We start from the raw sequence: 12996 nt of genomic DNA on the forward strand, positions 1-12996 counted from the left end.
TTTTTATTTCGGAGACATTCGGTTCTGCATCACCTTCTTGTCTTGCTGGAAATGTCAGATTTGAGATTAGAACACTCCATAGGATGGAAGATATAGGACGGTCTAAACAAATATGTAATGTATAATCTGATCATGCAATTGCACATGGAATAGCAGGTTGACATTGGTTACCTGCTTGCTACCACAGGAAATGTTGCAGTGAATGGAAGTCCCTAACTTGGTCACACTCTGGCTTTGTGGGTGCCCCAGTTTTGTCTATTGCTTGTGGGTCATCAGTACACCCACACTCACACCCATAACCCTTCTCTTTCCTTGCTGATGAAGCAGCAGTAACTCTCCCCTTGTTTTGGGTTTAGGAAAAAGACACTTCAGAAATCTGTGAACACAGCAAAGGCAAATGGCAGCATAGTTAAACACAACAATTTCACCAAGATATAAGCGATATGCTTTGCGGTATGAGAGGAAGGGTGGTTTTGCACGTAAGTTACTGGACTAGATTAAAAACAAGTTGGCTTCAATTCCTGACTTTGACATGGACTCCCTGTGTGTGACCTTGGACAAATCACTGAGGGATTTTCAAGAGTGCTCAGCACCTTGCAGCCCCCATTGTGACACTTCTGGCCAGTCTTTCCAATAAGTTCAACTCCCACCACACTCAGCCCATTAGAAAATGTGCCCATTTAGTCTGATGTCTAAACAAGAGCAGAGTTGGGGTTTGGTTGTTTTTTAAATCTGGCCCTTCACTTTCCATACCAGTGTTCCCCATCTGCAAAATGAGATGATAAAACTTCATCTCTCAGCTTCTGTCTCTCTTGTCTAGTTAGATTGCAAACTCTTCAGGGCTGGGACAGTCTCTCACTATGGGTCTGCATGGTGCCCAGCACAATGGTATCTAGGGCTTCTGAGCATTACTGTAACACAAACAATAAATTAAAATGTCGATAGCAACTATTATAGACAGTGTCTTTCCCATGGTGGTGGAAACAGAAGTAACAGGCAAAGATGCCCATTTCCTTAAAACTGTTATAATATTGGAACTTCAGCACTTGGTTTTATGTGTTATGCCACTTCTAGGCTGTCCTCTATTGCTCTTATACGTAATCATCATCATTCCTGTCATATCAGTCTTTTGTAGGCAGTGCAGATGGCTTTAAAATATGACTGCACATTTACAATTATCATGGCAAAAAAGTTAATTAACAGGGCACTTAATCACATTTTTGAGTACTAATACATCAAGTTTAGATGTCATCTTCATTAATATGCTCCAATATAAATATTTCTCAACACTCTGTAAAAGTACTGTTAATAGACTTGGGAAGAAGAGATGATTTTCTTGCTGAACAGCCCATGTGTGACTAAGTGTTTGGTCTCTGGTAACAAATGAATGCAACAGCCTTTAAATCCTTTCCATATAGACAAATTAATGTATTTTTCATAGCAATATTACTGGAACTCTAGACGGGCCAGTGAATCTTAGTGACTTGCTCTGTGTCAGATTTACAATGCTGCATTGCAAAGGGAAAGAGAAATGACGACAAGTTGATAAACCAGCTAAAATAATATAATTTACTCCACATCTTTTGTATGATCTCAGCATACAGATCATTTCAGAAATTACCTTGGGAAAAATCTATTATAGGGTTCCTAAGTACTGTTATTGGGTACATCAAGTCCTGGTACCTCATCATGCTTTATACTCATTAGCAATATGCATGGCAGAATTTCACAGTTCTTTACTGAAAGATAAAAGTCCCACTTCCTATTCCAGCAGTGCTGACATTTAAATTTGATGTCAGTGTTATAGTCTCATCCTAATTTCAAAATCTCTTGTGCTTATAGTGTTTATGCCTTAATTGCACATTTAATCATAAGCATTACAGAATCTCACTGGCAACCCAGAAAGAAAAATTGCAATTGATGCAGATACTGGAAATCAAATAGAAAATACAAAGAAAGTCATGATCTATCTTATTGAAAATTTATAAACATGTAAACTTGCAATCAATCAGCATAATTTAGTGAATCAATATCCCCTGAAGTACCTTTGTCACTGAATCTTTTGGATTTACTTTATTACCCATAATATTTAAAGATATGTTATCTAGAATCCTAAAGCCACCTTTGCACTAAGCTCTTCAAAGTACCTGCAACAAAATTCAAGTAAAAGCAATTTAAACATGTGGACATTTGTTTCTAAAGTTCTCCGCCAAAAAGCAGATATAGCAAAGTTTTAGAATCAACCCTAAACAAGAGACAGATTTTAACATGATGCTTAAAATCCTCAATTTTACATTTAGGAAAGCAATCTATCTATCTTCAAGTCTTCAGAGCCTAACACTTTTAAATCAGAATTGAGCTTATTGTATATCTACAGGATTAAACAGAGGAATGTTATAGCAAATTGAACTGGAAATGAAGCAGATCCTGGAAATGCAATGTTAATGTTGAAATATTATGCCTAACTCATTCTCAGGAAACACAGAAGCACTTGACATTTCAGTATATGCATCTCATGCACTGCAATAACCTTGTCATGAGACACCAAGCCAAAAAGAGCCGTTGAGGTCTAGGGACCTGATCCAAAGCCCACTGAAGTCAATGGAAGTCTTTCATTTCATAATAAAATAGGTGATACAGAGTCTAAGACGGTAAGCTCTTGGGGGCAGGGATTTTCTTTTTAGTAGGTGTGTGCATAAGACTTAGCACAATGGGGCCCTGTATGCTAATTATGGCCTAAGTGCTACCACAGAAATAATCAATAATAAAAAATTATGTATTTTTCATCAGTTCCAATTTTTTAATAAAATTTTCATCTTTCTCATTGAAAATTTGGTTGAAATTTCTACTTAATCATAAGGCGATAAGCTTCAATATAGACACATTATTCCTTAAATATCAGCCACAAACATCATGATTATGAACATCAATAAGTTGAAAGCTTTCAATAGAGACCTTACATTTTACCCTTTATGGACAAATACTCTGTAAGCAAAATATTTGATGTACTGAGTTTTTCAGGTCTGAAAGTTCCTTGCAAAGAACAGAGGACCCTTTGCCAAAGGGCCTGTGTGTCACACATACCAGTACCAGTCACTTGGTTCATCTTCTACCAGTTTTCTTATTCCCATCAGCCAGCCAACTCGTATCAGAGTGAAAGGCATTCCTAGTTGCTCAGAGCAGAGACATGATGATTTCTTGCTTAAATTTTTTACTGTTGCTGCCAATGAACTGGGCCAGTTTGGTCTGGAAAATATACATCTGAGACCCCATCATGTTATTTTCATAGAGTCACCATCCTGTTTATGGTTTCTCTTCTACATTGATACTTCCAGACCATTTTCTCCATATTATTCATTGATGTGGGAAATGCAGATGATAGGTTTCATCTTGGCATTTGTCTGATTTAATGTTGCATAAAGAGGGCTGATTTTCTAGACACATCCTTTATTTCCACTCTTTATTGATGACCCTTCACAAATTCCTCTGGGCCCGGCTTTGCTCCGACACTCATGAGTTATGAAGTCATCAATAACTTCTGGAAATAAATTAGGTAGCCAGCATTAGCCCATTGTACATTCACTGTTTATGCAACAGTGGTTTGAGATAAATACACAGATATACTGTGTCATGTACACAAAGACACTCAATTGAGTGTTGGGATACTGTGCTCTAGATGCAAATATGTTTTAGGTAATATTTATTTTTTTTGCTAATGTGCCTTTTTTTTAAAAAAGTCAGTGAAGGGGTCAGTAAAGGTCGGTGAATCAACAGAGCAATAACAGCTCCACTGACATTGAAGATGATCTAATGTAAACAATGGCACTGGGGGCTGATTTTCAAAGGTGCTTAACACCTGCAGCTCTCATAGACATCAATGGGAGTTGAGGGTGCTCTGCGTCTCTGAAAATCAGACCCTAACTCAGTCTTTTTCTTCTGTGTTTTAACAGCACCTAGCCCAACAGAGTCCTGGTCCATGACTGGCACTCGTAGGCCCTACCATAATACAGAAAATAAAATAGTAAATAAAGAACATTTACCAAAATATTTCAGCTAATTTGAATGTGAGTTCATCTGCAGCTGATGGGATGTACTTTTAAGATGATTTAATGAAAATTGTGTTTCTGGCCAGAGCTTTGTTTACACAGGGTCCTCCCTCACCCCCAGTTTTAGCTCTGTTTCAGTGGAACCAATATTAGATCTGGTGGGAGAGGTCTCTTAATTTCCTCAATGTAGACACAATGAAAGTGAAAAGGGAGATTTGCTCCTATTGTTTGTTTTTGAAGAGTGAGGGTTTTTTTCCCCTTTTATATCACTTATTAATAGAACCAAAGGAAATTCAATGGAAGAAACTGGGTTTGAATGATGGATGGACAATGGGATGGGAGATACGGTATTGCTTTCAGGTACTTCCCTTCCTCAGGAATCCAGATGAAGTCTGCTGCTCCCTTTTATCTCTTGCTCCCTCCTCCTCCTCATCACCTAAGGCTGGGAGTTTCTCCCTCCTGGCTTGAGACTTCAGCCAGATGGAGGGCAGGGTAGACTCAACTGCAGACGAGGTTGTTAACCTTTTCCAGCCCTAGCCCACAGTAGGCTTTGCCTTCCTTATCACAACAAACCAGCAGATTTCATTTAGACTGGTTTTAATGGTTTGCATCTTGTCTATATTTATTCTTTTCAAGCCTGATAGCTAGGGGTGCTGTGCATGCACAACTTGCAGCAGTGCTCAGCACTTCTCATTCCAAATTGAAACCTGCACTGTGCCCCCGTTTACTACTGAACTGACTTCCAAGTTCTGATGTTGATTTCTAAAAGTCTAAGTAGGATCTGACCATGCTACCTCAGAGACCACCTCTCCTGGAACCTACCACAGCAGCTGCAATTGTCCAGAACACTACATTTAACAAAGCCTACATATAGACTTGGGGGGGGGGCTTGTTTTGAAGACTTTAGTACAAATTTCCCAAAATGATCAAGAATAGTTCTACCTTCCTCAATTCCGTTTGCAGTGGCCAGACTGCCTCTTTGTCACGGCGTTCCCCAAAGAATGACAGAAGGAGGAAACCCTATAGAACATTGAAAGGTCAATAGCAGGATGGAGAACTGGTTGTCCTGGATAGCTCTTACTATTTGTTTGATCCTTGTAGAAATGCCAATGACAGGTCTGCTATAAATGCCTAAAGAGATTGAAAATTAGTTCTCACCTTGAAAATAAATATGTTTCATTTGAAAAATGTAATATAGGCAAACAGGATTACATCCTTGTTTTCCGTATTAACAGGAGTAAGCTTTGAAAAATACTTTATGCTCTGCACCTGTCACTCTGTATATCATACAATCAAATTTCCCTTTAAATCTCATCAAATGAACTCCCAAAGTCATTGAAGAGATAATAAAATAGGTTACAACATTCGTCTGGTATACAGCTAAATGTCTTTCATATATCTTTAAGTGGTTATTAATCTCTGAATTAGTTTAGAATACATTAACCTTCAAGGTAAATTAGATCAATCAAGAAAATGACTCACAAGACGAGGTCTATCTTTTTTGGTTCAAATTTGGAGTATGTGCCAAGAATGTAACAGTGTGGCAGGGAAACAGGAAGGGAGAGTGTGTGTGTGTGTGTGTGTGAGTGAGAGAGAGAGAGAGACGTCATTTATCATGGAAAGGCTCTTGACACTGATCTTTCCATTCCTGTTTCTCTGCACATAAAATTGTTCCTTAGGACAGGAAGAATGAATGATTGGATGAAACAAAATGTTTACCATTCTGCTAAAATGGAAATTATGCTGTGAATGCAGGATGACATGAAGTCCATGAAAATTAGGTATAATCATATTGTAAGATCAATTTGTTTTCAACACTAGGATTATTTTTAGCCTTGTTTACTTTAATTGTGTGGATGGCTGAAAGCCTATTCTGGTCTATTTTGCAGAAAGCACGTACAATACAGTCATTCCTCCCACGCACTGCTGCAACTTCATTTTCAATTTTCTACTTTTTCTTTTCAAAACAATAAGGAGAAAGATACCAAAGGGCTCATGGAAGAAAAACTTCACTACAGCTTCTGTTCACTGTGTCATGGCAGACGGCAGTCCAAAAATACCCACTGCATTCAAAGTTTTTAGCTACTGATCATTTTCTAAAAACATTGAGACAATGAACGGTGCAATAGCAGGAACAGTACAATTTCCAGTCAGAGGACCAAGTGAAGTCAAGTGTTCATATTATGAACGAACATTTGTAAACTCTTTGGCACAGGGGTTGTCTCACTATATATTTATACAGCTCCTAGCACAATGGGGTCCTGATCTGTGTAGGCACACACAATTATGATCTTTGACCATGCAAACTGGATAATTTTGAACATACAAATGGCCTTTTATATGTCTCTGATGAGCATGATAAAATTGCAGATTCTTTTAACTATAAGCCATTTGACCAGCAAATTCCAACCATCTTTATGGCTGCCACTTACTAAGCTACAGCTGATGACTCTTTCTTCCATGCCTAGAGGTTAATACAGTCTTTAAAGGCTTTCTTGCCATCCCTCAATGAAGAGGCAACTTGTTCATTGACCAACTAGATGCAAGGTACCTATTCTAAAGCACTCTCCAAGGGCTTATCTTCATTAGACATTTCTACCTCAGATTAATTATTGCCAATTAACTGAAGGCATTTAACATGTTTTTAAAGGCTAGCGTGGACGATTCCCACGTTTGATTCTAGCTATCAATGTTTGTGCTTAAGTCCTCTGCTGGTCATGGATTAAGGATCTGATTCTGCTGCCATCCTCTCTCTTCCTGGGTAGAGCTTTGCACTGCAAGTAGCTTCATCCAAATGAATGTCCCTGGAACACCTCCAGCACACCTTGAAATGTCTACTATGCCAGGAGGACCAGTGGCAGCTAGTGTAGAGCTGATTATGCCAGCTCTATGACAGACGAAGATTCCCCTATGCTAAAGGCAGTTTTAAGTCCCCCTCTCTACCAGTGAAGCAGCACAAAGGAACTGGAGATCTGGCCCAAAGCACTGTTATCTATGTCCTCTCTCATTCACTGTGGACAACATCACTGTTCTGCTTATCACTCAGGCTTGTAACTTGGGTGTCATCTTTGATTTGGACCTCTCTCTAGGTCGTCCATCCAGGCTAAGTCTAAATCTCACCAATTCTTTCCTCATAACATCTCTAAAATGTGGTCTCTCTTATTTATCTCCATAGGGAAAACTCTTCTCCAAGCTCTCATCATCTCATCTCAATTACTGCAATATCCATTTCTGACCTTGACAAATGTGATCTTCTCCTGCTCATACCCATTCAGAATGCTTCAGCAAAGATCATTTTCCTAGCCTGTCACTCTGACCATGTCAACCCTGTCTTTTGCATCCCTCCATTGGATACTCCTTCCCTGTTTCATCAAATTTAAGCTGCTTGTATTCACTTTCAAAGCCCTTCATAGTCAAGCCGTACCCTACCTATTATCTCTCATTAGCTATCAAACTGTCAACATTCACCTTCAGTTGGCCCAGGATATCACCCTCCATTGCCTACTTGTTACATTTACAAACAAGCTTCTTTCTGCTTTCTCCCATATTGCCCCACATGGTTGGTAGGCATGCCCTGAAAACCTCTGCAAAGCAACCTCCACCTGCACATCCTCCCTCAAAATTCTCCTTTGCGGTGGTGCCTGCGAAAAAAACTTGACAAAGCTGCTAGTGTGCAAAGAGCACAACCTATCATGCTGGCCAATATCATCTCATTGCTTACTTGTACTCACCCATCTGTCTATATCCATCTGCTGTTTCTTGTCTTATGCTTAGATTGTAAGCTCCATGGGGCCAAGACCATCCTTTTATTCTGCATGTGTGTAGTGCCTAGCACAACGGGGTCCAGGCCTGAAGCACTAGGTACTACAAATAATTAACAACAAATAATAATAATACAAATTAGTGTTAACATCACCAGATCCCAGTGGTGACATCAGTGAGGAACTCCCATAGGCTCATGGAAGGTCTTTGCAGTACAAAAGAGGGATCTGTACATCAGAATAGTACCATTTTCTCTTTATCCTGAAACTCCCATACCAAATAGACACACACTGTCACATCTACTTTTGGGGCCATTCTCCACTCTTTCACATAGCTATAGAACCCACTCAGCTCCTCCCCTTTGAGCTACGCTGCATGTGCTGAGATAAATGGTCTCATTTACTCCAATTGCAGAAAATTATGAGTAAAGGTTTTGCCCTCATTTAAGTGCATATGTGAATAAAAGTAATATTTCAGCAATCTTGTTACAATTAAATAGAAGCGCTCTCTGTATGCTGCAATTAAAAATAAAATGGCATTAAAAAAACCAATCAGATTGTAATTGGCATTTTAATTTAAAGTCCATTAAATATCGTGGTAAAATGTTATTTGAGAGAACAACAACAATATTTACATTTACTTTATGGTCTACAGGCTCTGTGAAAACATTGATTCATTCATGCTCATAATACCTGAGATAGGTGATTTTAAATATCTTTAATCCCATAACAATGAGGAAAACGAGTAGAGCTGGTTATACATTTTTTGCTGACTTGTTTGATGGAAAATAATATTAGTCTAAATCAATAGTTTGATAAATATGTTTGTTTTAACAAAATTTCATTGAGAAAAACAAAATGAAGTATTTTTAATAACATTTCAACATTTCATTTTCACATTTTTTTGGAATAGGACATTTCAATTTTCCATTTAAGTGACTTTTCAAAGTGAAATGTGTTTTTATATTAAAGAAGCAAATCTTAAAATGGTCAAAATCAGAACAATATGTTTCAAATTTAAAATATGTTTTTCAGAATTTCATTTAGTGGGCAATTTCGAACATTTTGGGGGGGTTGTTCTGTTTTGGAATGGATTTTTTTTTTCCTTCAGAATCTCAGGATTGCCCATGAAATGGGCTTCTAGCCAAGTATTCCATCTTCAATAGTGGCCAGAGGAAGACAAAGGAACTACAGAGGAAGACGCAAACAAAAAAAAATTCTGTAGTAGGCATTACTGGAATAATCTACCCATAGGGAAAGTTTCTTCATAACCCCCTCCTCCCAGCCACCACCATGGTTGATTTATGTCCTGAAGCATGAGGATGAAATCCCATCTCCAATGGTAAAACTCCCCTTAGCTTCAATAGGGTCAGGATTTCACCCTACATTTATAGCATTCTAAACTTTAATCCTTACTATTGTAACTGTGGCTGTGTATATGTCTTTGTTCGTGCCCCTTTTGAGTTTCCATTCTGTGAACATTCTAGTGAAAGATTCAGGGGGGTAGCCATGTTAGTCTGTATACAGCAAAAACAACGAGAGTCCTGTAGCACTTTAAAGACTAACAAATTTCTGCAGGTATAAGCTTTCATGGGCTGCAACCCACTTTGTCAGATGTATGAAATAAAAATCAGATAGGAGGTATATATATACATCCAAGGGTAAGAAACAAAAATGGGGAAGGTAGGTATAAACAAAGTCCATTCAGTTAGAGTAGATGAAGCCTATTCACAACCATTGATTAGAAGGTGAGAATGTGTGAACAGTGACAATTACTTCTTGTAATGAGATACCCAGTCCAAGTCCCTATTCAGACCCAGTTTGATTGTGTCAAGTTTGCAGATGAGTTCCAGCTCCGCAGTTTCTCCCTGAAGTCTGTTTTTTAAATTTTTTTTGTAGAAGTATGGCAACTTTCAAGTTAGCTACAGAGTGTCCTGGGAGCTTGAAGTGCTCTCCTACTGGTTTATGGATGTTACCATTTTTTATGTCTGATTTGTGTCCATTTATACTTTTGCGTAGTGACAGTCCGGTTTGGCCAATGTACATGGCAGAGGGGCATTGCTGGCACATGATGGCATATATTACATTAGTAGATGTGCAAGTGAATGAGCTCCTTATGGTGTGGCTGATGTGGTTAGGACCTGTGATGGTGTCACTAGAGTCTGATGTGTGGGTAGAGTTCGCAACAGGGTTTGTTGCAGGGATAGGTTCCTGGGTTAGTGTTCTTGTTGTATGGTGTATAGTTGCTGGGGAATATTTGCTTCAGGTTGGGGGGCTGTCTGTAAGCAAGGATAGTTCTGCCTCCCACGGCTTGAGCGAGTGAGGGATCATCTGCTAGGATAGGTTGTAGATCCTTAATGATGTATTGGAGAGATTTTAGCTGGGGGCTGTAGGTGATGGCCAGTGGGGTTCTGTTGTTTTCTTTGTTGGGTCTGTCCTGTAGTGGGTGACTTGTGGGTACCCGTCTGGCTCTGTCAATTTGTTTCTTCACCACTCCAGGTGGGTATTGTAGTTTTAAGAATGTTTTATTGAGATCCTGTAGGTGTTGGTCTCTGTCCGAGGGATCAGAGCAAATCCGGTTGTATCTTAGGGCTTGGCTGTAGACAATGGATCGTGTAATGTGTCCAGGGTGGAAGCTGGAGGCATGAAGATACGTATTGCAGTCAGTTGGTTTTCAGTATAGGGTGGTATTAATGTGTAAAGTGGGTTGCAGCCCATGAAAGCTTATGCCTGCAGAAATTTGTTAGTCTTTAAAGTGCTACGGGACTCTCGTTTTTTCTAGTGAACGAGTTTACTTGCAGGAATGTTGATTCTTTAAAAAAAATAGCAAATTGAAAGCAAATATTGCAGAACATGCATGGAAAGTAAATTTCAAATTAGAAAGCATAAATACTTGCGCTGGAAACCTGATTCTAATAATTGAAATGCTCCTCCAAGTTGGACAGGATCAATACCATCCAAACAGGATCATAACACAGGCTCTATCTGTCCAAACAAACATCTTGCATTTTAAATATCAAATATTCATAATAAAGTGAATGTGAATGAGCTGGAGACCAAGTATTATTTAGTGAATCATTCTGAATAATTAATAAAGCTGTGAAAATCACACTCTGTTCATAGCCAATTTGTGAACAAAATGGGAAGCAAACTGTGTTGAATAAACTATTCATTATGAATTATTTATTCAGCTCTAATAAAACATTTTGTATGGGGCCGCTTTTCTTCATTTGTGTCAATCGGAAGGAGATACATTATTAAAACAGCACATAATTCTGTAGTTAAGTATCAAGGCAGGCAAAGTTATTTGGAAATAAAGTTTTCATTTTAAACTATTGAAACTTTGATAAAACATACTGAATTACTGCTACAAAGCTTCTTCTGCTGCAAGGGAAAGCGTTAGGAAGACATTTGCTGCTTGTGTGGGTCAAATCACACAGGCTTTATTCAGTGCTTGTTCAGGCAGCGCTCTCATTAGAGGCATAAATTAGAGTACACCTGGTCCCTCATACTCTAGGTAAAATGGGTTGAGCCTATCTAGCGAGGGCGTAAGTTGGACTCCTTACAGTCCTGGATCTCATGAGTGCTGGCTTTAATACAATATTTGGCAATGCAGGGAGCTTAACAGTCTTTCTACACAGCTTTTCAACAGTAGGGCCTAATTTCATTTTCAGGATCCTAAATCAGTGTGAACTCTAGTCCTCATGTTCACTTCATATATAGCATGATGTCATTTAATAGATGTGGACAGACTACAGAGAGAGAAAGAAAGTTCCCTGTGGTAAGAGGAAAATTCCTCAGATCCATAGGACAAATCTCACTAATTCTGTCAAGTGGTTTGATCTAAAATTGAATCCATTTCACAATGAGCAACCCTAATAGTTCAAGCTGTGCCAGTTGTGGTTCTGGGCCCTGTGAGTTCCTCATGGATCCATGTATTTGATTCAGGCAGCTGAGCATGAATATTTAATTTTATGGAACAAAACTCAGCTTCAACTAACGGTCCCAGCTGGTATAAGATATCACCTTCCTTTAGTGGCTCACTGCAGCACTACAGAACTAATTGTACTGTTATGATGAAATCTGCTGTTTGTTTCTCAGTTTTTGAACAAAGCCCTCACCAAAGGACAATGCCAGTGCCTGCCTAATGCCAAGATGAACAAACATATAATTGATGGCATGTGTACTGCTTCCATACAGTGTATTCATAGTATTATTGCATCTATGACAAATTTTCACGTCATGAATATAATAGGGGAGATCTTAAACTAGGCTGAGGCCCAGCTTTTCTTTTGCAGGCACACATTTTGTCTACAAGATTAATATTAGGCACAAATCCAAGTACCTGTTCCTCTGACCATCTAATTACACCTGCACAGGTACTCAGCTTTGCTCCCACAAGTCAACTGCGGGTGTCAATATGCAAACACAAACATCGTGGTCGTAGCTTGTTCCTGCAACAGTGAGGTGGCCTTCTGAAATTTACCCCAACAGATACAGTGTAAATTATTCTCAGATGCCCTTTGTAGTTAAAAAAACCTCTCAGAGTATCTTCTAAGGCCTTAAGCCAGCAAAGCATATAGAATGTATGTAACTAAGCACGGGAGTAGGCCTACTGAAGTCAATATAACTATTCACATGCTTAAAGTATGACTTAGACTTACTCCAAAATAAAGAAGTTTCTTTAAAGTAAATTGTCAGACTAGAATTAGCTTCATCGGATACTGTTCAGGGGTTTCATCTCAATGGTTCTTTTAATAATCAGCTGTTTGTTGTATTCAGAGTTGCAGAATTTATGCTTTTTTTTAACTTTCTTTGGCAAGATTTGTTTTACTCTGAATGTTTCGCTAAATATTATTTCTAAATTTCTATTCAGCATAGTCTTTGTAAAGCGATTTCTTCAGTAATGTGGTTTTAATTAAAATTCCCCAGACTAAAGAGGTTTTAAAAAGTTAGTTTCCAAAGAAACCAAATCCATAGGAAGACTAATAAATGGACAACCAGCTATTAGGTTTGTTGCAGTATAATTAAGTCATCTAGAGAGGAGGGGAAGACCATTCCATTGAATTTTGTTTCTTTATTAGAGTAAGTAATGAGTTTTATGGTATTCAAAGGTAGAAATCAGAATGGGGGAAAAAAAAACCATTGCTTACTTCTCATATCCCAGTTATCTCAGCTGGTGAAGGCAG

This window comes from Emydura macquarii, unplaced genomic scaffold (assembly GCF_026122565.2).
Source record: "Emydura macquarii macquarii isolate MOO-44397 ecotype Brisbane River unplaced genomic scaffold, CSIRO-AGI_Emac_v2 contig_1483, whole genome shotgun sequence".
Lineage (NCBI taxonomy): Eukaryota > Metazoa > Chordata > Testudines > Chelidae > Emydura > Emydura macquarii.